Raw genomic sequence first — 27,934 nt, 5'->3', positions numbered from 1 at the left:
CAGACGGCTTCCCTGGTGAATTCTACCAAACATTCAAAGAAGACTTAATACCTATCCTTCTCAAACTCTTCCAAAAAATTGAGGAGTGGGGGAAGCTCCCTAACTCATTCTACGAAGCTGACATTACCCTGATACCAAAACCAGGCAAGGACAACACAAAAAAGAAAATTACAGGCCAATATCACTGATGAACATCGATACAAAAATCCTCAACAAAATACTAGCAAATCGCATACAACAATACGTTAAAAGATTATACACCATGATCAAGTGGGATTTATTCCAGGGATGCAGGGATGGTTTAACATTCGCAAATCAATCAACGTAATACACCACATTAATAAAATGAAGAATAAAAATCACATGATCATCTCAATAGATGCAGAGAAAGCATTTGACAAGATCCAGCATCCATTTATGATAAAAACTCTGAATAAAATGGGTATAGAAGGAAAGTACCTCAACATAATAAAGACCATATATGAGAAACCCACAGCTAATATCATCCTCAATGGTGAAAAACTGAAAGCCATCCCTCTAAGAACAGGAACCAGACAAGGATGCCCACTGTCACCACTCCTATTTAACATAGTATTGGAAGTCCTAGCCAGAGCAATCAGGCAAGAGAAAGAAATAAAAGGGATCCAAATTGGAAAGGAAGAAGTGAAACTGTCACTATTTGCAGATGACATGATTTTATATATAGAAAACCCCAAAGAATCCACCAGAAAACTTTTAGAAGTAATAAACGAGTATGGTAAAGTTGCAGGATACAAAATCAACATACAAAAATCAGTTGCATTTCTGTACACTAACAACGAAGTAGCAGAAAGAGAAATTAAGAATACCATCCCATTTACAATTGCAGCAAAAAGAATAAAATACCTAGGAATAAACTTAATCAAAGAGGTGAAAGATCTGTACACTGAAAACTATAAAACATTTCTGAAAGAAATTGAAGAAGACACAAAGAAATGGAAAGATATTCCGTGCTCTTGGATTGGAAGAATTAACATAGTTAAGATGTCCATGCTTCCTAAAGCCATCTATAGATTCAATGCAATCCCTATCAAAGTTCCAACAACATTTTTCACAGAAATAGAACAAAGAATCCTAAAATTTATATGGAACAACAAAAGACCCCGAATAGCTAAAGGAATCCTGAGAAAAAAGAACAAAGCTGGAGGTATCACACTCCCTGATTTCAAAATATACTACAAAGCTGTAGTAACCAAAACAGCATGGTACTGGCATAAAAACAGACACACAGCTCAATGGAATAGAATCGAAAGCCCAGAAATAAACCCACACATCTATGGACAGCTAATCTTTGACAAAGGAGCCAAGCACATACAATGGGGAAAAGAAAGTCTCTTCAACAAATGGTGTTGGGAAAACTGGATAGCCATATGCAAAAAAATGAAAGTAGACCCTTACCTTACACCATATACAAAAATTAACTCCAAATGGATTAAAGACTTGAATGTAAGACCTGAAACTGTGAAACTTCTAGAAGAAAACATAGGCAGTACGCTCTTCGACATCAGTCTTAGCAACATCTTCTCAAACACCACGTCTGACCGGGCAAGAGAAACAATAGAAAAAATAAACAAATGGGACTACATCAAACTAAAAAGCTTCTGCACAGCAAAGGAAACCATCAACAAAACGAAAAGACAACCTAACAATTGGGAGAAGATATTTGCAAACCATACTTCTGATAAGGGCTTAATCTCCAAAATATATAAAGAACTCATGCATCTTACCAACAAAAACTACCAACCCAATTAAAAAATGGGCAAAAGACCTGAACAGACATTTCTCCAAAGAAGATATACAGATGGCCAACAGACACATGAAAAGATGTTCAAAATCATTAACTATCAGGGAAATGCAAATCAAAACTACAATGAGATATCACCTGACGCCCGTCAGAATGGCTATAATTAACAAGACAGGAAACAACATGTGTTGGAGAGGATGTGGAGAGAAGGGAACTCTCATACACTGCTGGTGGGAGTGCAAACTGGTGCAGCCACTATGGAAAACAGTATGGAGATTCCTCAAAAATCAAGGATAGAACTACCATATGATCCAGCCATCCCACTGCTGGGTATTTACCCAAAGAACTTGAAAACACCAATTTGTAAAGGTACATGCACCCCTGTGTTCATTGCAGCGATATTCACAATAGCCAAGACTTGGAAGCAACCTAAGTGCCCATCAAGGGACGAATGGATAAAGAAGCTGTGGTATATATACACAATGGAATACTACTCAGCCATAAGAAATGATGAAATCCAGCCATTTGTGACATCGTGGATGGACATTGAGGGTATAATGCAAAGTGAAATAAGTCAGAGGGAGAAGGTCAAATACCGTATGATTTCCTTCATTAAGTAGTAGATAATAACAACAATAAACAAACACATAGGGACAGAGATTGGATTGGTGGTTACCAGAGGGGAAGGGAGGAGGGAGGAGGGTGAAAGGGATAATTTGGTACATGTGTGTGGTGATGGGTTGTAATTAGTATTTGGGTGGTGAACATGATGTAATCTATGCAGAAATAGAAGTACAATGATGTACACCTGAAATTTTTACAATGTTATAAACCAATGTTACTGCAATAAACAAAAAAAAAAAAAAAAAAAGTGCCTTTTTTTTTCCTTCTCTAAAGTTATTTCCCATTCTTTAATATCAATAAAAATTCCAAGTAAACAAGTTTATCAGGGCAGTTTGGATTCTGTAATTGTAAGTTATAAAAAGTGACTGTGCCTGACATTAGCAGAAAAATTTGTTGAAAGAATAACAGGTAATTCCAAGAACCAATGGGAAGATAAACCAGGTTGTGAAAAAAGGGGAACAAGATCAATTCTGAGAATTTAAGCATCAAAAACTACTCAGTTGTCTCATCAAAGCTCTCCACTGGAAAGAATGAATTTAGGCCCTTTTCCCCATCCATTCTTTCAATAGTCAAAGGACCAACAATAAAGATCTATTGGCCAAGACTGGGTCACACACCATACCTCAATTAGTGTAAGTCAAGATATTTTGATTTCCAGTCTCATTAAGACTATATAAAATGAGGGAGAGGCAATTCTTCTAAATAAAAGCTGGATGCTCTTAGTAAAGGCAGGGGAAATAGATAGATACCACGCAGAAAAAAACAGCAGTAACAAACATGTTCAGTACCATAAATCATAACTGAAATTCTTTAAAAAAAAGAATATAATATCAGAGGATAATTAAAATGCTAGACACATATAACTTTCCTTTCTTCTGTGGCCAGATTTCTGGAACTCAGAATCTACAGTCACTATATTTACTTTCTAAACATCTGCTACTTTTTAATTCCTAGGAATCAGCCATCAGCACCAAAATCTTTAACAAAATTGCTATCCCTAAGTTATCTAATCACTTACTTTCAGCTGAAGACAATGGCCTTTTCTCTCTCTTCAATGGACTCACACTCTCTGCAGAATCTACTTTTTTTATTTTGCTGAGGAAGATTTGCCCTGAGCTAACATCTGTGCCAATCCTCCTCTATTTTGTATGTGGGTTGCCACCACAGCATGGCCACCGACGAATGGTGTAGGTTCGCGCCCGGGAACCGAAACCAGGCTGCTGAAGTGGAGTGCACCGAACTTAACCAATAGGCCATGAGGCCGGCTCCCTGAAGCATCTACTTTTAATGACCACAATATATGTCACTCATTTATTACTGGACAAAATTTTCAAAAGTACTTAGCACGCAGCTGCTACTCTCTGGACTGGAGAGAGACAAATACTACTAGACTCTTACGGGGTTCACATTTAAGTGAGACAAACCGAGCTAAAAAAAATTATGGCATTGTGTACCATGGGATCAGAGAATAAGCACTTATCTGCACACAAAGAGAAGAAGCTCACTGGATAGAGAAGGATGGAGAGTGTTCTGGGCAGAGAAAAGGCTGCATACAGAGGAACTGAAGCATGGTAAAGCAGGAGAATTCACAGCACTGCAGGAAACCATGTATGATTCCAGTTAAGAGTGTAAAGAGCTAAATTTGTGTGGATAGACAGGGGTTTCATTGTACAGGCATTTGTATGACCTATGAAGGAATATAGACGTCCACCTATGGTCAACAAGGAGCCATTGAAATTGTTTGACAAAATAATAATCAGATTTGTATTATAAAAAGATTAATCTATTGACTACATAGATGGGACTAGGGCAAGAATGGAGGGAGGGAGAAAATTTAGCACTGTTGTAAAAATCCAGGCCAAAAAAAAAAAGATGTATTCATTTCCTGAAGTTGCTGTACTAAACCAACACACACTTGGTGGCTTAAAACAACAGAAATTTATTGTCTCACAATTTTAGAGGCCAGAAATTGGAATTGAGATATTGGAAGGCTGTGCTCCAGAGACTCTGTGGGAGATTCTGTTCCTTGGCTCTTCCAGCTTCTGGTAGCTGCTGGCACTCCTTGGCTGTGGCCGTATCACCCCAGTCTCTGCCTTCATCTTCACCTGGCCTTCTACTCTACTGTTTTTCAAATTTCCCCTATGTGTCTCTTCTGAGGATACCTGGATCATTGGATTTAGGATTTACCTGGATAATCCAGGATGATCACTTCATCTCAAAATCCCTAACTTAATTACACCTGCAAGACCCTTTTTCCAAATAAGGTAATGATCACAGGTTCCAGGAATTAGAACACGGACGTATCTTTGTAGGGGATACCACTAAATCTATTACAGCAGTACAATGAAAAGAGAAAATGGAGAATGGCAGATTTGACGGGCGATTGATAAAACCTGTTGAGTAATTGATGCACTGAGGAAAAGTCCCAAAGAGTAGTTTAAAGGAGATTGAAAATTTAGGACAACTCTCAGATTTCCACGTTGGGAGATAAAGAAGAAACTGCTCTTTACTGTCAGTATTTTTTTTTTTTAATCTATTCTTAACCTATAGAGCTCTAATTTGGAAAGGATGATTTTGTGTCCAGATAATATTACTTAATTCCTAACACTCTCTTGTAGCTATGATTATCCTTATGGCCAAATTCTGTAAACAAGAGTCTTCAGGATGGGATTTAAGAATGCTTTTTAAAGAGATTTAATTTAGCAGATATGCTCTCTTTTCACATCTGCCCTTCACATTTCACCTTCCACATTCCTCCTAACAGGAACAGGGATATGATCGAATGTCTAAACGAAGTTCCATCTTATGACCATAAGGCTGAATGAAGCCAAATGCTAAGGATAGTAGAGCAGGAAGATGGAACAAGCCTGAGTCCTTTCTGGGGACACTACAGAAATGTTGCTCCAGCCTTAACCCTCAGACTTGTTATTTGAGAGAAAAAGAAATTAAACAAACACACTTAAGGAGAAGACAGACAAAAAAAAAAACAAGAAGGAGGAGGTTGAAAAAAAGGAATTCACGAAGATTGACAAGGAGGTGCAGTGAGACAAAGGAAATCAAGGAAACAGTGTGTTTAGAAGCAAAAAAAGAAGACTTTTCCAAATGTTTCCCTTCTTTTCAGAGCTCTCTTCAATCTTTGACATCTTCAGCCAATATTTATTGAATGTCTACCATGTATGTTTGTTTACTGATCATAATCTACTTTTCTCTATATATTTCCATTTACTTCTTGGAGACTTTTATGGCCTTAACTCTACTTTTTTTCTGATAATTTATAAAATTTTTTCATTAATCCTGATCTCTCCCTTTCCAACTACCTACAAATCTTTCCTTTCATTTCTTTCTATGACCAGTGACTGAAACTTTACATAAACTTCTGGGTTCTAAAAAGAAGTTTCATCATCTTTCACTTATTTTCTAATATTTGAGCTCAATTTTGTGTTTTGTCTAATGCTATCTGAAGTTAGACAAGTTATTAGAAATTCCAAAAACAAATTATATAAATTTACTTTAAAATAATAGAAGAATCTCTTTTTAATGGGGGTTCCTGTTGATGTTTAACCTTGTCTTATCTCACATAGGAAATACTCAGGAAAGCAGAAAATATCCTTTCTTATGACTAGATTACAACTACTTGGAAAATTTAACATTCTTGCTGAAATTAACCATACTCCTAAAGAAAAAAGTCAGCCACAGTTTCCTCTTCCCCAAAAAACACAAGCTAAAGTAAAAGTAAAGAATATATTAGAGCCCCTGTGAGCTGTCTTTGTTTCCTGAAAGGTATATATTTTGAAGAAATTTGTTCCACAACTTATCCTTCTTATAAAACTGATTTTAAATAATTTTAACTAAAATTTCTAATGGTATCGTTGCAAAATTACTCTAAAACTAGTAGCTTAAGGCAAGCTTTGAACGGGCTCATGAGATATGAGTCAGGAATTTGGGAAGGAATTGGCCAGGCAGTACTTTCCTCAAGTCAAGTCCCTCACGTGGGGGCGAGTCAGCTGTCGGTTGGGCTGTAGTCATCTGAAGGCTCTACTGTGCTGAACATCCACATGGCTCACTCACGTGGCTGCAGTTGATGCTGGCCAGGGTCCACATGAGATCACTCTAGCAAGGCAATTTCTAGATAGTTGAACTTCTTACACGGCAGCTGGCTTTCCCCAGAGTGAGCATCGCAAGAGAACCAGGCAGAAGCTGCATCACCTTTCCTAATCTTGCCCTGAACACCATCCAGCATCACTTCTGTAGCATTCTTTGAGTTATAAACAAATCTCGAAACGAAGGCCAGTCCAGATGCAAGTAAAGGGACATAGATTTCATGTTTTGATTTTAAAATGCCTGAGAGTTTATCATTGTAAAAGTACATATTTTTAGCTTTCTTAATAAGAAATGTTAAAACCAATATATACCATAAGATATTTACTATTATGTCCTCTTTATGATTTTGCTTATGAGGAATAGAATAACTTATTAGTACAATATATGATTATGATGATAAATTTCTTACATAGCAAAGAAATAATATAGCCTGTTGGGTTTTGCCTTTCTACTCTACACACTTGAACCAAGTTTAAAAAAAAAGTCATTAGGGTTAAAGCCTCAATTTATTAAAGTAAGAGGCTACCTCAGGGGAGGAAAGACTTAAGAAGTAGTGAAGGTCTTGTTCTTTCAAGCTGTGAACGGCAGTTACTTAACGTCTTGTCTCTATAGGAAGAAAAAAACAAACATGCCTTCTCAGAGCAAAAGGGAAGGAGAAAAATGACGCCTCATATCTACATTGGGAGAAATTAAAAGAATTTTTCTTCCGTCTGGATTAGTCTTCCCTGAAACTTCACTTAAAAATAGGGGAAAAAAGTAAATTTTTAAAATTTAAGAACTAATTCATTGAATATATTTTGTTTATTTATTTTAATTCATTATAACTAGAGGCTTTAGATTTTCATCTTGAAAATATTTTGAAACCTTTTAAATAAAGAAAGAGATGAACCAACTTGCAGAAAATTTTATTAAAGCAAATTTTCTATTACTTTTATTAAAATAACACAAGCAGTTGAGACCTAGCTATTATCCTCATAATAATTTCAGCTTCTTTTAAAAATTTAAATCATCACTTGTGCATATAATTATCATCATCTCTCATTTTTGCAAAATCAACTTACATAAAAATATTTAGCATAAACTTACTCTCTTTAAGGCCCATGCTAGTTAGTGTATAAAAAGTTCATATTCCTGTGTCTTGTTTTGCTACAGCAGCCATAATGGAAATAAATTAAATTTATAAAAGACTCCATATATCTGTCAAGGGTTATGTCTACAATTCCAGAAGCTGCTGGTAGATGATGGTACTGTTATTTGTTAATGTAGCTAGGAACAATGAGTAGACTTTATTTCCAGCATAAACAAATGATGGTCCCAGTTTTCTGCTTGTCAAAGTCATGATACCTGAGGGAGCTTCTTGAGACAATAAAGCGGCTAGGCCAAGATGAAAAGCCAACATCCAGAAGACAGAAAAGAGAAAGTAGGGGACAGCATTGGTCTTTGACATCTTTGAGTAGCTAAACTAATGCTTTCCTAATTTTGAACTCTTTCATACATGAGATAAATAAATCCCTGTTTATTAAAGAGGCTTTTAGATGGATATTCTGTTACTTGAGGCAAAAAGTATCCAAATGATGGCATTTAATTGCAGTGTTTTATGCACTCATCAGGGCAAAACAATTCTATTTGCTTGTCTAGTAAGAAAGACTTTTGGATCTTGGATCTAATCATGCTATCTATTCCCGAGGGATGACTCTACTAGGATCAACTACATCGCTCCACAGGTAGAGCATGTTTAGAAGAGAGTGAGTGGGGCCAATTAACCTAGGGGATTCAGAGCTATATTGGGGTGAAAAAGAAGCATGAGGGCCAAAAGAATGTGCTATACCAATTGCCTTTGAAAATTTGTTTTAAAAAGTCCCTGAGGTTCAAATACATATAGTCAGCCTATACGTTGAATAACGCTTAAGACAAAGAGGTAAGAAAGCTGTTTCTCTTTTTTCAAATCCCCATCAGGTGTGACTTTTTTCTGCTTTTAAAGCTGCCTTTGATGTTGCTTTCAGCTTAATAGCACTCATGATCTACAAATGTCTGTGGGACAAACGCACCGCGCTGTCTTACTCCTGCATATTTTTTTGTGTTTGGGTTGGGCTTCAACAAGTGTGTGCATTCTTTCACTCCTTCATCCTTAAAGCATCCATTGACCCCACACTAAGTGTCAAGCATTGAGCTGGTTCTGGGGATAGGAAGCCAACTAAGACGTAAATTCTATACTCACGTGCACACAACCGAAGTAATTTGTCATAGGATCTAGCCATAGCATCGTGTATAAATGCTACAAACACACAGAGGAAGAAAGACTTTTCAGAGTAGGTTACGGAAAGTTCCACAGTAGACAATTAAATTGGGCTTTGAAGAAGGATCACTACACTGAAAAAGACAGCTGGAGATGCCTGGCAGAGAAAAGTGTATAAGTCAAGGCACTGAATTATGAGAGCATTTTTCATGTAAGGGTGACAAAGAGTCTGTGTGTATAAAATCCAAATGTTATATAGCCATGAGAGAGAAGCCTTGGATGGTAGGAAGGGTCAGGAATGGCACAATGACAATTTTAAACTTTTAAATATTTTTTTATTTTAAGTTTTATTTTGAATTTGAGTGGAGAAGTCACAGAAAAATTTTAAATGATGACACAAGATAATGAAATTTGTATATTAGGGATAAAATAGCCCTGGTAGAAATTTGGAGGATGGCTTAGAAGGAAATGCTCCCACATCCTGTTTAGTCTCCTGACCAAGGGAAAAAACTCTAAAGAACGTTTTTTGAAAGGGATTATCCAAATTGCCTCTCTCTTTCACTCCTAAATTTGGCCTTCTGATTACTAAACAGAAGTCCTTATTGATCCAGGCATTCCAGCCAACAATTTGATAGCTGCTTCTTCCCATAAAATTTCTCTCCCTAGTATTACTTTCGCTAAGCAAAAAATCCAGTTTTCCTAACGGAACCTAAGATTCTTGTCGTCTTTGAGTATTTTTAAGCATTTTTAACAAATTGAAACTGAAAATAATAGTAATAACAGTTACTGTATATTCAAAACAGTGGATTTTTTTTCACATTTTGATTACATTTAAAGCCTCATTGACTCCATGATAATCTTGCATTTGTTAAATAATTTTAGACTACTAAAAGTCCTTGCTACCAGAATTGTATTACTACATGCAAATTTCCTTCTCCTCTGACCTGACCTGTTTAAGAACAGGCCCTTTCTCCATTTAGCACCCAGTATCGATGGAACTTATTGGGTCTCAGGGTATGCCATCTCATGTCCTTCTCATTTCATTTATTGCTGGTACTCTTCACAGAAATACTAGCTTATGTAGAAAAAAGCACCAGTTTCATTTCTGTTTCATTTTTCCTCATTTTGTCTTCCTTTAATCCTAGAGATTTCTGAGTTTATGACAATAGGAATAGCATAAAGAGAACAAAAAGATTCCAAAGAGTAGGATGAATTTGCCATAAATGGGCAAATTTCTATGAACGAAATCCTAGTGGGGATTCCTTCAGCTGTGTGTCATCTTCGTTTTTATGGGAATTAGCATAACTTAGTGGATTAAATTCGCGTTGACTGACAGTCATTGTGCCTGTGCTCGAATATCTCTGACAGATCATCACAGCAGAGCAAGATATAATGGAAAGAGCCCGTCACCTGAGAGTCAGAGGCCTTTGTTCCATCCCGATCTGACACAAACTTTCTAACGAAACTTAAGGAGTTACTTTACCTCCCTGTGCTTCTGGTATATCATATAGAAAATTGAGTCTGCTAGATAACGCAAATGTTCAGTCCCTTTATGCCTTAACATCCAATTATTCTTTGAGTGCACTTTAAATTTAACATAGAACTATAATCATTTTAACTCTGATTTGTTTTTTAAATCATAGTTACATTATTTTAGCCAAAATCCTTCACTAAGCTGGCTAGGTGTAGGGAGGCCTTACCTGAAATTTGCAAAAATACATCTTATTTATTTGGAATTAACTGGTTAATGTCTAGCCTTGCTATACGTAGAGAGTTATCACAATATAATGTTATTCTCAGAAACTTTGTTAATAGAGCAAGAGATAACGTAGAAAAGTAGGAAAAATAACATAGAAAACCTCACATGTGTAGTAAGCAAGATTCTTTTATATTCAGCTCAACATGAGATGGGTTCTGCTATATACACCTTCCCAACTTGTATACAAAAATAGCTAGAGCCCTGTGCCTAGGGATAAGCTAGCAAATTACTGTCTCCTGGGTATCTCAGCAGAGCCAGGCCTTGTATTGCATGCCTCCCTATAGCTGAGTGACCCAGAATTAACTCTGAGGATATCAGAACCCCCACAATGCTCTCCATACTTCTGAACTCAGATAGACTTTGTAAAACGGAGTTGTTATTTTTTTTCTCAGAAGACCAATGCTAATTGAAGTATTACGAAATATAATACACATGAGGTCAAAAGTAATAAGCACATTTCAACATTCTTCACTGAATCAGCTCAGTTTTAGCATACAAACATCAATCATAGTAGTAGACAAACAAGACTTAACTTTTTATGTTTAAATGGATGAGAAGCATTTTATTCCCAAGGATGTGAAAAATTCTAGATTTATTTTCAAGGATAAAAGACAAACCTAACGATAACTACTATTATTATTTTGTTATAGTTTCTTCCAGTCGTTTTCCACCTGTTTATGCATTTCTATTCTTGTATGTATATGTGGGTTTGGGTGTATAACAATTGATATGTACACTTTTATATATGCTCTTATCATTTAGTGTTTGCTGTGTTTCCCAATATTTTAAAATATTTATTATAAACAAAGTTTTAAAACTTTGTTTAGCCTACCATAATAATATTATTGAATTTAAAAATGCTTCTTTTCCTTCATTTCCTAAAATGCTTCTTTTCCTATCCTAGTACTAGGATAAAATATGACATAATTTATGGAGTTTCAAAAAGTTTCTTCCTGGGGCCAGCCCAGTGGCATAGTGGTTAAGTTCGCGTGCTCCACTTCGGTGGCCCAGTTTACAGGTTTGAATCCCGGGCGCAGACCTATGCACTGCTCATCAAGCCATGTGTGGCAGCAACCCACATATAAAATAGAGGAAGATGGGCACAGACATTAGCTCAGGGCCAAACTTCCTCAGCAAAAAGAGGAGGATTGGCAACAGATGTTAGCTCAGGGCCGATCTTTCTCACCAAAATAAAATAAGAAAGTTTCTTCCTATTGTTCAGATAGAATATATTTTCATATGAAATATAAACTACAAAAAAAATAAAACAGGAAATTGCTGTATTATAAATACAACTAAAGAAATACCTACAATATAGTATATATCATGTGTATTAGTTTCCCACAGCTGTCATAACAAAGTACCACAAACTGGGTGGCTCAAGCAACAAACATTTATTATCTCAGAGTTCTGCAGGCTGAAGTCTGAAATCAAGGTGATGGCAGGGCCATGCTCTCTCTGAAACCTGTAGAGGAGAATCCTTCCTTCCCCCTTCTAGCTTCTGATGTTTGCTGGCAATCCATGGCCTTCCTTGCTTGTAGACAGGCATCACTCTTTTCTCTGCCTATTGTCACATGGCAGTCTTTCCCCTGTATCTTTCTCTCCTTTTTTATGAGGATACCAGTCATATTGGATTAAGGGCCCACTGTAATATTACCTGATCTGAACTAATTACATCTGCAACAACTCTATTTCCAAATAGATCACATTCTGCGGTACAGGCGCTAGGACTTCTACATACCTTTTTGTGGGGATACAATTTAACACATAACGTTGTGTAATTTAGAAAATTCCATTCCTGCTTCTGCATGTGCTCATGCTGATTCCCCTATTTTGGAAGCCCTTTGCCCTTTCCTCATATTTCCACACTTTCTCTTTCTTCAAGGGCTAAATCGAGTACAGCTTCTTCCACGAATGATGACCATGGGCCCCATTCATCAGATGCTTATGAAAAGCCAGGAACGTTAGGTAGGAAGCACTTTGTGTGGATTAAAACTTCAGCCTATTGTGATCTTTTCTTCTGAATTTCTATAGCATTAGTCATTATTACAATTCATATTTTCATGTATTGTTAGCTATTTTCCAGTCATTTATCTTAGATATGTAAGTTCTTTATTGGCAGAGATAGTGCTTATTCTTTTTCATATCTTCCAATGTATATTTGAGTAAAATGTGTAATGATTGAGTAAATGAATAAATGGGAGAAAGCAATTTCCCAGGCGTGAATACCCCGTAAGATCTCTGTGAGTTTTTGCCTTTTCAAGGACTGTCTCCTCTAGAAATCCTCTCTGTCTGCTTTTATTTTTAAGTTCCCTCTCCCTCCTGTCTCATTCTTATTCATATTCAAACATGTCTGAGGATCTTCCATCTTTAAAATGTTCCGTCTGACCCCATATATCTTCCTCTTGTATTTCTCTATCACTTTGATCTCTTCACAGTCAAGCAGTTCACAATATTAGAAATAAATTACTTCAACTTCCATACTTCTCATTTATTCTTTAGAATAAAAGTTATTATATAATATTTAAGATTACAAAAAAGTGATAGCTATAGAAGTTAAGACCTCAACCTACATGCCATAATCTGCTTCCTTTGATTCATTTTCCTTCCTTATATTGTGTTTTTATTTGTTTACTTTTTAATGCCTCTCAATTGAATATGCACCTTTTGAATTTAGGATTTTGCCTGTCTTCTTTATCATTCTACAGAGAAGCAAGCCTGATAGAATAAATATTTATCTAATAATAAATAAGAACTCCCATCCTAGACTATAAGCTGAATGAGGAAAGGGACCATATTTTTTTTCACCAATGTATATCCAGTACTTGGCGTATAGAAGTAGAGCAATCAATGTTCATTGAATAAATGAACATAATCATTGAGAATACTTCACATATATCATATTATTACTCAGTTTAAAATATTGATATAAATAACAAACAGTATAAAAGATGCGTTGAGTTATCTTTCCCTTCTAGAAAGAAAAGCATCTAGCCTTCTTGGGGATTATTTAAAAAGTCCTTCCTGAATTAAAATGAAAAGGATTTAAAGAGTCTTTGTAGAATTAGTCAAGGAAATACACTTTTTGTTTGTTTGTTTTTCAGATGTCTAAAAATTCTATTCGATAACCTAGGAAGAACAGTTTTATCACTTAAAGGACTTTAAAACTGTGGAATATTTTACTATCTCCGGATAAACAAAAGCCTCAAGTATCAACAGAGTTATATTTGTAGTGCTTTTAAAAACAAGGAGGCCTCTACTTTTAGAGACATTATATGGAAAAGCTCATATGTAAGGTGTTGAACGTTACATGCTGATGGTCAAATCTCATGAGTAACAAACTTACCTGTATATTATCTGGGCTCCTTATCTTCATCTGTGCCCTGAGGTGTTGGTCACAGCTAGGATGCTGTCCTTGAGGGATCCAATCTGGAATGATAAATGAGAGGAACTAGGGCCTGGTAAATACTCTAGAAAAATAAATTCTACCAGCATCGCTGTAATAAGAAAATAACTGCAGGCTTCCTAATTGCTTTACAACTTCAGGGACACCTGCCAATTACAATTAAAGAATCAAAGACTAAATATTCCATAAATCTTAATAAGGAACCATGGAAAACAGAAGTCAGCAGGAAATATAAGTTACAGTCTTTCCCAAGAGTTCAATGAAATCTCTCTGTCCGGGCCACTTAATATTATGTACAAACCATAAATCCATAACAAGTATATTACCTAGTGTGAAAGGCAATATCTCTTTGTCAACATATATTTTAATTCGTGGTGTCAGAGATACACTATACTTTAGGATGAATTATTATCAGATAAAAAGACTTTCTTTCCAATTTCGCATTACTATGCCACCCAGTGTGTTTTCCTATAGAACTTATTCTTTGGAAAAATACATGTCTCTGATAGTTTATATAGTGAGGAAGCAAGGAAAAAGGGGAAGAGACATGGATCATCATACAAATATTTTGCAAATTAATGTTCTTGTTATCGTTGTGAGAAATTTAGGTTTCCTGACTATATTCCTCTGTTAATATCATCAACTTTTTTCCCTTCCCAGACTCTCAAACCATAAGCAGCCACTAGTGTGTTTTGGCTAAGGATTCAGATCATTCCTGCACCTGTAGAACTTACCACATTTCCACTCTAGGATATTTGAGTTGCAATTGTCTTGATTTAAAGTGAGGTGATAGAGGGTCGTGCAAAGAACACGGGATCAGGATGCAGACAAATCTGACTTGTATCCTGGTTCTACATACTCTTGAGCAAATGAAGAAACCTCTCTAGGCTAAGATTCTTCATATCCAAGGCCTTTGCATTTGCTATTACTCAGCCTCTAGCCTCTTTTCTTAGGTCTTTACATCATTCAGCATCTTCTTAAGCCCCCTCTCTGAGAGACCTTACCAGTAGCTTATATATCCTGTACGAATCCTCCTACCTTCTTTACCACCACCCCCAGTTACTCTCTACCCTGTTATTGTGTTTCTCACTATTTTAAATTGTATTATTTGTTTTTTGAATTACTCATTGCTTGTCATTCCCCACTATTACGTAAATCAGTATTTCTCAGTTGAGGGCAATTTGGTCTCCTAGGGGACATTTGGCAATGTCTGCAGACATTTTTTGGCTGTCACCATTCTCATGGGTGCTACTGGAGTCTAGTGGGTAGAGGTCAGGGATGCTGTTCAACATTCTAGAAATGCACGAGATAGTCCACACAACAGAGAATTATCTGGCCCAAAATGTCAATAGTGCCAAGGTTGAGAAACTCAGACATAAATCCATGAGAACAGTGACCCTGCTTGTTTAAGTCCTTGTTGAATCCCCAAGAGCTGGAACATTGCCTGGCATAAAATAGCGTCTTGAAAATATCTGTCAAATGAACCTAATCAGAGGGCTATCTGCAAAAGTCAACAGGATAGGCACATAAACCTCTTAGCAGGGCCATATAAATGTGAGTTTCCTCCCTCTGTTATATTCCCATTTTGCATTCTTAGTGGAGACCTCTAGTACATGTGTTAAAAACTAACCTGCCCGGGTTCCTCACCTACTATCTGCTTGAATCTCCAATAATGTTTCAAACTCTAGCAACTGTATATGTTCATGGATTTTCTGATATAGGACCTTCTTTGTGATCCCACTTTTGTTTTTCTGACTGATAGTAGCAAATACATTACCCCTGCCTCAAGCAGTGTGTAAATTACAGATAATTTGCACCGTCTTTGATAGTTACACGACTTCCATTCAGCATTCCATGGCATCATTATTCTTAGAATATTTTTTCCAAGGGCAATACAAAAAATACACAATGGTACAGAAACTTATCTATAACAGATTCTGAACATGTGTAAGCTGATGTCTATGTTTATGGACCCTATTCCTGCACTCTATCTTCCTTCAATAAATAATCCGTTGTCAATTTATTTAATCAAATTAGGTGTTTATCTTTCCTGACATTTATATTGGCAAAGTAGATTAATACTAGATGTGGCTTTGGTAAAATAAATCAGCAAATTATTTTCAATTTATGCTAGCATCTGCTGCGACCAGAAACTTCCTGGGAAAAATATAAAACACCAGCAATTCATCATACATCTAATGTAAAAGTGTATATACTAAAAGTCAACCAAGTTAAAATAAACACACCTATACCTACTTATGATATAGTTAACTAATTTATACCATAAGAACAAACTTTAGGTACATCATATTTAGCTGGTAAAAAAATGTCATATTTTTGTGCAACACAATAGATTCAGAATTCAGTGTTAAATTACGTAGCACGTAATGCATGTTTTGGCTCTTTGTTCGTAAAGGCTTTTCAGTAAACATGTTACATAATGTTTTACATAATTTTTGGGGGGGGGGGATGAAGAAGATTAGCCCTGAGCTAACATCTGTTGCCAATCCTCCTGTATTTGCTGAGGAAGATTGATCCTGGGCTAACATCTGTGCCCATTTTCCTCTTCTTTATGTGTGGGATGCCTGCCACAGCATGGCTTGATAAGTGGTGTGTAGGTCCATGCCTGGGATCCAAACCTGCTAATCCTGGGCTGCCAAAGTGGAGCACTTAATCTCTATGCCACTGGGCCGGCCCCTTACATAATGTTTTAAGTGTGAATTTTTTTTTATATTTGGTTATTCTACAGCCTATACAAATATAGTCTTACAGTTACTCATTTCCTTTAATCAAGTCATTAAAATACTACACTGCTTCACAGTAAAATAGTTATTCAAGATATTGTCATAAAATAATGGCTCTGAGTAATTTTAACTATATTAGAATTGACATAGAAAGTTATATATCTCAAGAATCTTATCTTACTAAGACATCAGTTAAATCTAATGTGGTTGCCATTTCAATGCCATTTTTTAATTTTTTTGTGAGGAAGACTGGCCCCTGAGCTAACATCTCTTGCAAATCCTCCTCTTTTTGCTGAGAAGCGCTGGCCGTGAGCTAACATCTGTGCCCATCTTCCCCCAGTTCATATGTACACCGCCACAGCATGGCTTGATGAGTGGTGCATCCACGCCCTGGATTCGAACTTGTGAGCACTGGGCCACCAAAGCGGAATGCATGAACTTAACCACTACGCCACCGGGCCCGCCCCAGCAATGCCATTTTTGATTGGCCATCAGAATCCTTGGCACATTCACATGTACATCCTCAGTTGTTTTTGCCAATAGATTAGATTTCAGAATTGGCCAGAATCCCTTGGGAGTTAAATATCTGAAATATTCAGGCATTTAATATTAGTTTTGATTTAAAAATAAAATAAAAGCTAAGCATGGTTTTCCTACATGTCTTTAAAAATTGCTCTAAAGATAAGTGCAAGAGGAGTTTCAAAAATTCACTTCAATATTATTGGCATATATAGTCTGCTGACATGACTTCTTGTTAAGTGCAAATAGTATCTAGAAAAGCAAGTTTTGGTACTTTTGCTTGAAAAAGACCCTTAGTTAATAAATATCTATTAAATAACTATTACAAACAAAATTTTAAAAACTAAAGTAGACAGCTTGAGTTTAAAAAAATAAAAAAGACCTTCAAAGGATCTTGCTAGAGAATGGGCAGAAATATTCACATATGATAGGAAAAGAGTAAAAATAATAGACAGCATAGGCAGTTTGACCTAAATATGACATGTGCAGCGCTTTTTTTTAATCATTAGTCTGCTAAATGGCAGAAAATTATATTCCAGGCTTCCTATTTTGTAAACAATTCTGCTTCATAAAGAATAATCTTAATAACATACATGAAATATTTTAGTCCTATAGATATGACTTGACCGGAGAAATACAAGTGTATTTTAAAAATGTGTTACAAGTGACATAGGCTACACAAATATTACTAGTATACAAATACTACTTTTCAGTGACAAAATTTAGGATTCTTAGTACTACTAATGATAGAATGGGCATCCTTACAGATGAACACTGTAAACCATTCTATTCAATATATCAACCACAGAGCATACTTCTGCCTTTTCATTTTTTGTGTCTGGAAATTATATTGTCACCATGGTAAGTTCCCCCCCCCCACCCATTTTGCCCACCCCCAACCTCTGGCAACAACCACAACTCTGGCAATCACCAATCTGTTCCTGTATCCAGGAGCTTTTTTTTTAAGGTTCCATATATAAGTGAGATCATATGGTATTCATCCTTTTCTGTCTGATTTATTTCACTTAGCACAATTCCCTCAAGGTCCATCCATGTTGTTGCAAATGGCAAGATTTCATTCTTTTTTATGGCTTTATAGTATTACATTATATACACATACCACACTTTCTTTATCCATTCATCCATTGATGGACTCTTAAGTTGTTTCCACATCCTAGTTATTGTAAATGATGCTGCAATGAACACGGGGGTGCGTATATCTTTGCAAGTTACTGTTTTTTTTTCTTTGGATAAATACCCAGAAGTCAGATTGCTAGATCTTATGGTAGTTCTATTTTTAATTTTTTGAGCAACCTCCATACTGTTTTCCATAGTGGCTACACCAATTTACATTCCCATCAACAGAGCACAGGGTTTCCTCTTCTTCACATCCTTGCACACTTTTTATTTCTTCTCTTTTTGATAATTGCCATTCTAACAGATGTGAGGTGATATCTCATTGTGGTTTTGATTTGTATTTCCCTCATGATTAATGATGTTGAGCACCTTTTCATGTACCTGTTAGCAATCTATATATCTTCTTCTTTGGAAAAATGTCTATTCGGGTCCTCTGCTCATTTTTAAATCAAATTGTTTGGGTTTTTTTGCTATTGAGTTGTACGAGTTCTTTATATATTCTGGATATTAACCCCTTATGAGATATGTGGTTTGTAAATATTTTTCTCCTATTCAGGAGGTTGCCTTTTCACTTGGTTGATTTTTTCCTTTGCTGTGCAGAAGTCTTTTAGTTTGATGCAGTCCCACTTGTTTATTTTTGCTTTTGTTGCCTTTGTTTTTGGTGTCAAATCCAAAAAGTCATCACCAAGACCTGTGTCAAGAAGCTTACCTCCTATGTTGTTTTCCAGGTGTTTTGTGGCTTCAGGTTTTACATTCAAGCCTTTAATTCATTTTGGGTCAATTTTTGTGTATGGTATAAGATACCGGTCCAGTTTCATTCTTTTGCATGCAGCTATCCAGTTTTCATAACACCATTTATTTGACTGTCCTTTCCGCATTGTATACTCTTGGATCTGTTATCATAAATTAATTGACCATATATATGTAGGTTTATTTCTGGGCTCTCTGTTCTATTCCATAGTAAGTTTTGCTTATGCAAAAAGTAAATTGTAAAATTTACCCCTGGTTTACTCAAAACTAACATTTTTGTTTCTGGACACAACATTGGCAGTATTTTATACTTAAGATGATTTTTAATAAACAAAGATTGCTGTGACAAACTCTAGAAGAAAATCAACATGGTTACCTGGATATGTGAGTTTAACAGCGGATGGTAGGTGTGAATGTGTTAGAAGTCCAAGAACAGTGGTGACCAGAGGGAAGGGGTGGATTAGAAAGCAAGAGCAGTGTGAAGATAAACCTGCTTGAACAAATTTGAAATATAACAACCTGACAACATAGGTTTCTCTATTTTATAAAGCACACCAAGGAAATAAACAGAGAAGTATCGGTGATTCTTGGTTCTAAGTGGTCATCATACCCTCGTGACACATGCCATCCTAGAGGGGCTAACGAGCCTGGGCTCATGAGATTACATGGTAAATTGAGCGATAGCTGCTTAACTCAGTAGAAAAGAGCACTTTTATTACATGATATCACCAGGCTTTTATGGTGAGCTTTATGAGATCTCACACGGTGATTTACAATTACTCTGTGTCACCAGTGTGGCACTACTGTTGCATTGTTTTGGCTATTAAAGTAACTGCCTCCTGAGCCAATTTGCAAACGGAGACAATTCACAAAGCGGCTGTGCTTTGTACTGTAAAAATAGACACTAGAGATAATTGGGCAAGGTGGTGTCATGTCGATTGTGCGCAGTTCATTAATTAACTGCTTGAAACTGCTATAAAATAATAGCCATGTCATCAAGATGAAAGTACAAGAGTGCAAAGGAAATAAAACTTCATAAGTAAGAAGACAGAAGTAGCTGTTATGAAGAAAAATCAAATGTTTCCTTCCTTTTTAGTACCCATTCTTATTTCCCTGTAGTTACAAACCTGCACTTCAACTTTTCTTATTATTACTTGTTAGCGTTTATTGGGTGTTAGATGATGCATGCGATTCACGTTCCCCTCTGAACTGCGGATGCTGATGGATTGTTTACTAAAAGAGCTCAGGGATCATTGCCACAGACAGAGCAATATCTAGTGATTTTCCTTCCACAGTTCAGAAACAAGGTCCATGTGAAAGGCATTCCCAAAAGTGTCACTAATGGGACTCCTAATTTCAGCAACAACCAGATCTTTAGTAGATCCAGTTCCAAGTCAGGAAATAAACACATCTGAAGGAACTACTTTGTCATTAGTAAAGGTCTTTGCAGATAGAGTGCGTCTTTTTTTAAGTTTTATTTGTAGATCTACTGCTATCCTTTCACAACCAGACTGGTTAATTGACAGCTGCATCAAAAGAAAGCGACAGAACTGCAAGTCAAAATGTGGTCAGCGCAAAGTATTGGAATAGCAACTCTGTGCATACCACACCAATAACTATTTTTATCTGTCTTCCAGTTATCAGCTCCACAGTGACCTTAAACCTGAAGCTGTAGGATGTACTTAACAATAGGAGAAGTAGATTTGGGGGACCTGGCTGAAGATGCCTCTGGCTAAAAGAATATGCAATACCATTATGCATTACACTAAGCCTAGAAAAATATAGGACTGAGTACTTAAAGATATTGTTTATTTCTCTATCAGGACTCCTTCTCTATGGCAATAGTGAAAAAACTGGGTCACCTCACAATGGTAATTTTCTCAGAATTATGGTACACTTGAGTCAATTTGATCTCCTTTTAGCTGAACACTGAGCTAAGGAGGGCAGTGCTAAAAGAAGCAACCCATCCACCTTATCACTGAGTGTAGGGGAGAAGGGTGCCTGCAGAATGGCCTCCAAGGTCTGGCAGTGGTTGTTCAAGGGTTTAGGCTGATGAAATATTTTCTGTCAGGGCTTATTCCACACCTGACATTTCTTATATTTGATCTGTTAATGGTTATTGTCCACTATGCTGGTTTCAAAGGTGATATTCATAAAAAGGTTCTATCTCTACCAATTGAGCTCTTCTTTAGGAATCTCATTCACATATGTGTGGTAAGCAATGGTGACAAGTGCCTGATCCTTACTGGGAGCACACAGGTGTGATGGCCCATCCCCAAAGGGCCATTTGTTTTCCTGTACTTTGAGGAACACGATAGCCACATCCCTTCTACAATTGTTAATAGTAAAAAAAAAAAAAAAAAAGGAAACTATGTATGATTTTCTTTCATGTGTATTTTCACATCTTCTTAGATATGATAAGAAATGTTGCAAATTATTTTAGCATGTAATTATAATAACTTTGGTAGAACTTTAGTAGTAATTTACTATAGATAACATATTAATCTGAAGTCATGTATTTGCTAATAATAAAAGCCTAAAGCAAACGAAGTTGGCAAGAGGAAACTTTATTCGTTCCAGAATGCAAGGACAGGTAGAACAACCAAATTGTCGAAAGAACGTGGATATGGACACAACCGGAGTTAAGGAACTGAACCCCACACAGGTACTTTTCTATCTGACTTTCTAAGTATCTGCCTCATTGTTTCTCACCACAGACCAACTTCTTCCGAGTAGTGTTGTTAGTTTTCATCATTGGAAAAGAAATAACTCTCTCATTTCCATCTTTATAAAAATTAAAAAGACCGACTGATCCAACTTGGAGCCATCATCCCTTGACCAATGAGCTAGAAGATGAGGAAAATGTATGAATATGGCTGATCCCCTTGAACCAAATGGTTAGACTGGAGGGTGGGGGTGATAGCAGTTCCCAAAAGAAGTTTGAGCGGGTGAGAAGAGCCTGTCTCCAAAAAAAGAGAAGGAGCTGCTGGTCAAATAATTGTGTTAAAAATTTCATTGGAAACATTACCTGAAAGTAAAAACATTATTCCAAAAACCCCAATATGTTGCACACCTTCTCCTAAGATCTACGTCTTCAATAAGAAAGTAGAATTGGAGGGCACTTTCAAACCAAAAATATAAATGTCGATTATTTTATATATATGTTTGTGTATCACTAAAAATGTCCTTGCAGAGTTTACATTCTAGAGGAGATATTCAGACAATAAACAAATAAAATTAAGAAAGATTTCAGCAGCGTGGAGAAAATACAGCAGGGTAAGGAGGCGAGGCAGGCAGGGATGAAGGAGGTGATTACTGTTTTATGGGGAGTGCTCAGGGAAGTTTTCTCTAAAAGGGGCCTTTGAATGGATACCTGAAGGGAGTGAATGAGTCACGCACATCCCTGGGAGATGAGTCAAATACTCTTGACTTATCAGGAGTCACTGCCCTAAAGGTCACTGCCCTAAGAGCCACTTTACCTTTAAGAAGTTGTGAAAACTTAGAAAAATATTTTAATCTGGTTTTTCCATCTGTAAAAGTTTTCCCCAAACCTTAAGACTCTTAATTTGATGAAATTATTTTCCTAGTACCTAGCTCAGATGATACCGACTACCGAGGGGTTTATATGTGAGCCTAAGAGGCCTCATCTCTTGTTTGGACTACGCGAGTAGCTTCCTAACTCACGTCCCTGTTTCTCTGCCGCCTCCAACACGTGCTACTGCTAAGACAGAAGTCAGCTTATGTCACTCCTCTGAGCAAAGCCCCCAATGCCTCTCCATTTTATTCCTGTAAGTGAAAACCCAATTTCTTAAAGACCTACCTGAGTCAGGACACAATCCTTCTCTGTTATGGGCTGATCTGTGACCCCCTCGAAATTCATATGTTGAAGCCCCAACCCCCAGTACCTCAGAATGTGACTATATTTGGAGACTGGGCCTTTAAAGAGATAATTGAATTAAAATAGGGCTGTTAGGGTAGGCCCAAATCCAATAAAACTAGTGTCCTTATAAGAAGAGGCGGTTAGGACACAGACAACACAGACCAAGGGATTACCACGTGAGGACACAGCGAGAAGGAGGCCATCTGCAAGCCGAGAGAGAGGTCTCAGAAGATACCAAACTTGACAACACCTTGATTTTGGACTTCTAGCCTCCAAAACTACGAGAAAATAAATTTGTATTGTTAAAGCCACCCAATCTGTGGTATTTTGTTATGGCAGCCCCAGCAAAGTAAATTAATCTCTAACTTTATCTTCTAGTAACTAACACTCTCTTACTTGCCTCAAACACACGAGACAGACGTGTTCCCCCCTTAGGGCCTTTGCACTTTGTTTCCTCTGCTTTAAATGTTCTGTGCTCACTTTTTTACTTTCTTCAAGTCTTACTCAAACGTCTCTTTCTCAGTACGGCCGCCACTAACCACTTCCATTAAAAGTGCACCCCCTCCCCCACCATTTTTACCCCCATATTCTTAATCCCATTTACCTTGTTCCATTTTTCCTTATAGCACTTTCTCACTTACAATAGTTACTAATATTTACGTTAATTGTTTATGGCCTGTCTCTCTCCGCTAAAAGATAAATGCCATGAGGATAGTGATGGCTGCCTGTGTGGCTCACTGACCTACATTTGTAGCCTAGAACTGTGGCTAGCACATATTAGATGCTCAAGGAATACTTGTGAAATGGATAAAATGGAAATGATAAGCTGCACAGTACTATAATGATTACTCAATCCAATTCCTTTTTATTGAAATCAAATCTATATTTAATTTCCCTTAGCTAGTAAAATCTATAATAATTATTTCCAGACAGTAAACATTCATCTGCTTATAATAAAATCACCTTTTGTTCATTGAAAATTAGTACCTAAAATATGCTATTTACATATTTGTTGTCAATCCATAGACCCAATTTACTGTGACTTTGCATGCAGTTTTCATTAATCAAGGTATGATAACTATGATAACAAAAATCCCCTAATTTTCATTAACCTAAGACTAACGAGAGCTTTGTTTTTAGGCTTTTAATTGCTCACTTCATAGTGAACAGGGAATGCAGGTCGAAGGGCAGGAAGGGGGTCTGCGCCACACAGTCATTCAGGGTTCTAGTCTCTTCTGTCTGGTGGAACCACCCCTCACTAAGTCTTAAAGACAAGGAAAGAAAAGTCTAGAGAACTTATAGGAGGTTTTAGGGACCAGAACTGGAAGTGACATATCTCACTTTAAATTACATGACATTGGCCAGAAGTAGTCATTTGGCCACCTACGTGAAATATCATCGAGTAAAGCACCAAAGAAGAAGAGGTAGACACGGATGTTGTGAGCCATAGTCTCTCCCTAACACGTAACCATTCTCTGCTACAGGGAGGACTGAGATGGAGCCCCCACATGGCTGCTGCATACAAATAACAAAGAGAGCATTTGGTTTTCATCATGGCCTGAGTTACTAGATATCAAAAACAGAAAACTAGGAAGGTTTCCTATCGTCTTAATTTTGTTTTTTTATTCAGCTTTATTTTTTAATGTAAATCACCAGAATATTAAATGCATTATTCATATGTAGATTTAAAACAGACTACAAATGTAAATTATTTTCTATGTGTCCACCACTATTTTTACATGAACTTCTCCCCAGAAGAGCTGATAATTAAGAGTTCATTGTATGTCACAAGGCGTTCGAAAGCAAAAAGGGAAATTTGAAACATGAATCTTAAGCTACATCCAAATTAGCTATCATTGGACTAACAGACAGAAACCATAACCCTGCATCTTACTTCTTCATTTTGAGTACTTTGCTACTAATAATAAATTAAATTGTCCAAAATGGTAGAATTAACTAAGTTTGTTCATTTAAAGTCAGTCTTTTCCAGGCTTAAAGCAAATACATATAGCAGTGTACCAGAAAGTTAGAGGATATTTTTTTTTCAATTAAAAGTTGGTTTCTGGACTTTAGTATCTTATAGCCTGAATTGACAATTACATGATACTTTAAGATTTTAATGAAAAGAACATGGGTTTTGGAGCCAGACCTAGTGTTGAGTACTGGCTCTAACACTCACTAATTGTGTGAGTTTTGGCAAATCACTTAACTCTCTGAAACTTAGTTTTCTCGTCTGTAAAATATAGAACATAATTCTTCCCTTGCAGGGCTGTTATACATTTTAGAATTAATTATGAGAGCAAGTAGTTCAATTCTTGCCCCATAGTAGGCCCTGATTACACTACAGCTATTATTATTATTATTATTATTATTATTATTCTGTAAGGTAATAAATTTTAAGGGCCAAAATCAGTTATGGATAATAACTGCAACGAAAGTTAAGAGATATGGGAAGTAAAATGTAAGCTGAGTCAATGGGGAAGAAAGTTCAGGTGGGCCTTGAGCTGAACTTTAAATTAGTAGTATTTGGATGGAAAAGGCGGGCAGCAGGAACACCGTGGGTTTCATACCAGAAGTAAATATGAGCTGTTCAGAGAATGAGTGGAGTAACTTGACTGAAAAACCAAACATTGAAGTGTTCAGGGTATATATACAGGTAGCTTACTATCTTGCCTTTATATATTTTCAGAGATGGATATCAGGATCGTCAATGTTCGAATTTACAGGAAGTACAATTTAATAAAAATATTCAGTAAGTATTGACTAAAAACTATCATTTTATAAAACTATTTATAAAACATTTTTGTAATAATAAAAGTCAAAAGGAATGTGATAAGCCATTTATATACTACTAGTATAAGAGCTATATGTCTTATCTAATTATGGCCGGAGAAGGAGCAGTAGATGAGCAGAGTAGGGCAGGAAGCTACAACATTTTCTAACCCAAATAACGATAGCTTAGTCATCATACAGAAGTGTTTTGTTGTTGCTATTTTTTTCCCCAGTATTAGCTGCTTCCTCCTTTCCTATGAAGATGCTTAATGCTACTACATACTAAAAACCTTCCCTTCATTTTGCTTCCATATCGTCCTCCCTCACACACACATCCAATTTTTTGCCAGTGAACAACTGAAACCACACCATCCCATTCCCACTTTCATTGCCTTAGCTCAGAATTTCCATTCCTGCCCGAATTCTTGCAATAACCTACTGATTGGACTCCTTATCTTTGAGCTCAATCCTCTAATCCATCTTCCATACTGCTTCCTCAGCCTTCAAACTGTTAATGTTACTCATTTAATTTATTTTATTTTTATTTATTTATTTATTTATTTTGTGTGTGTGTGAGGAAGATCAGCCCTGAGCTAACATCCATGCCAATCCTCTTCTTTTTTTGCTGAGGAAGACCGACCCTAGGCTAACATCTGTGCCTATCTTCCTCCACTTTATACGGGATGCCGCCACAGCATGGCCTGACAAGAGGTGTATCAGTGCACGCCCAGGATCCGAACCCGGGCCACCAGCAGCAGAGTGAGCACACTTAAGCACTACGCCACAGGGCCACCCCCTAATTTATTTTTTTAATAGCAATCCCTTTACTGTCTTTAATACAAAATTCACATCTATTGCCACAACATTCAAGGACCATCATAAACCTGTTTCGTTGATGCAACAAATATTATCACATTTTCTGTAAGTAAGAAACTTTGCTAGATTCTGTGGTTATAAAGATGAAAAGACAGTTACTGCCTTCTTAAAGTACACAGTCAAATTAGGAGATAGGAATGGAAATAATCAAAATCAATTGAGATCAGTTCTTAAATTTTAGTAGCATTGAAGAAAAAACAGCACTCAATACCTCTTTGAGCAAGTCTCAGCACAAATGTTTTCTTTCCTTCAAAGTGATCGTTATATATTCACTTTCGTTCAATAAATATTTGTTGAGTTCTTACTATGGGCCAAGTATTGAGTTAAAGAATAGAAAATATATTCAAGATTAAGAGGGTCAAGATGGCGGCGTAGGCAGACTCTGAACTCACCTCCTCCCGTGGACACAGCCAATTTACAACTACTCATGGAAAAATTACCCCTGAGACAGAACTGAAAACTGGATAAGAGGAACTCCTGCAACAACGGACAATCCTAACTGGGGTAGAAGAGGCAGAGACTCCCTCCTGGAGAGGAAAAACGCCGCCTTCACAAGCCGCCAGCTTCACGGCCGCCGGGAGCAGCTCACAGGTACGCAGCCTCCCTGGAGGCGGGGCCCTGAGCCGAGCGCCCCGCTGTGGGCATTTTGTGGACCCAGCACAATTGAGACCAGCAGCATAATATCTGACTTTGCTGCTACTAAAGCATTGGGTAGCACCCCCAGAAAACCCGGTTCACAAAGAAACTAAAACTGGCTCTTAAAGGGCCCGCGCACAAACTCACCCGTTCCAGAAAGCATCCTAAAATCACCAGAAAGAAAGGTGCACAGTGCTTCGGTGACAAGAGACTCACCTAATAGGCCCTGAGTGCATCTCGGTGAGGGGTGAGACCTCTCCAGGGACTGGGACATTGGCGGCGGCCATTGTTGTGGCCTGGTGTGAGCATGCTGACACAGACGCCATTGGAGTTCTCCCTGAGGCCTGCTAGCCCAGGGTCTGCTCCACCCGCTAGAGCACCGATTTAATCCAGCTCAGCCAAGGCAGGCAGCCCACCCTAGAGACTGGCCCCACCCAACAACAAGCCCTCAGGCAACGTGTGGGCCTGCATAGATTGGTGACTGGATTCTCCGCAGCCTGGCAACTGAGCTGACTTGAGCGGGGCAGGGTGTGCACAAGGAGCGGGTGGAGAGTGTCGGGCGGTGGCAGAGTGTGTGGGGCTCCCGCCCTGGAGAGACTGGGTCCACTTGGGGAGGTCGGGGCGCTCACACGGGGCAGGACTGTGTTGACTGTGTGTGTGGACCTGTGGGCGGCAGGGCTTCTCAGCCACAGAAGACTTGTACTTCTCAAA

General features: G+C 37.3%; 1 long non-coding RNA gene across 1 annotated transcript in view; it reads right to left on the bottom strand.

Annotated features, from left to right (window-relative positions):
• The window catches only part of LOC147918074 (uncharacterized), a 54,480-nt gene extending 26,808 nt beyond the window's left edge, over positions 1-27,672 (bottom strand). Inside the window, exons 1-2 of the long non-coding RNA XR_015549159.1 lie at positions 27,440-27,672; positions 13,850-13,932 (exon numbers count right to left, since the gene is read on the bottom strand). This is a non-coding gene — a long non-coding RNA (uncharacterized LOC147918074). The remainder of the gene's footprint in view (positions 1-13,849; positions 13,933-27,439) is intronic.
• Positions 27,673-27,934: the final 262 nt, after the last annotated feature.

The sequence above is a fragment of the Ceratotherium simum genome, chromosome 2, assembly GCF_057802395.1.
Source record: "Ceratotherium simum simum isolate JZ-2026a chromosome 2, ASM5780239v1, whole genome shotgun sequence".
Classification (NCBI taxonomy): Eukaryota; Metazoa; Chordata; class Mammalia; order Perissodactyla; family Rhinocerotidae; genus Ceratotherium; species Ceratotherium simum.
Note: the sequence above shows the minus strand (reverse complement) of the source record. Positions and strands in the feature narration are given on the sequence as shown.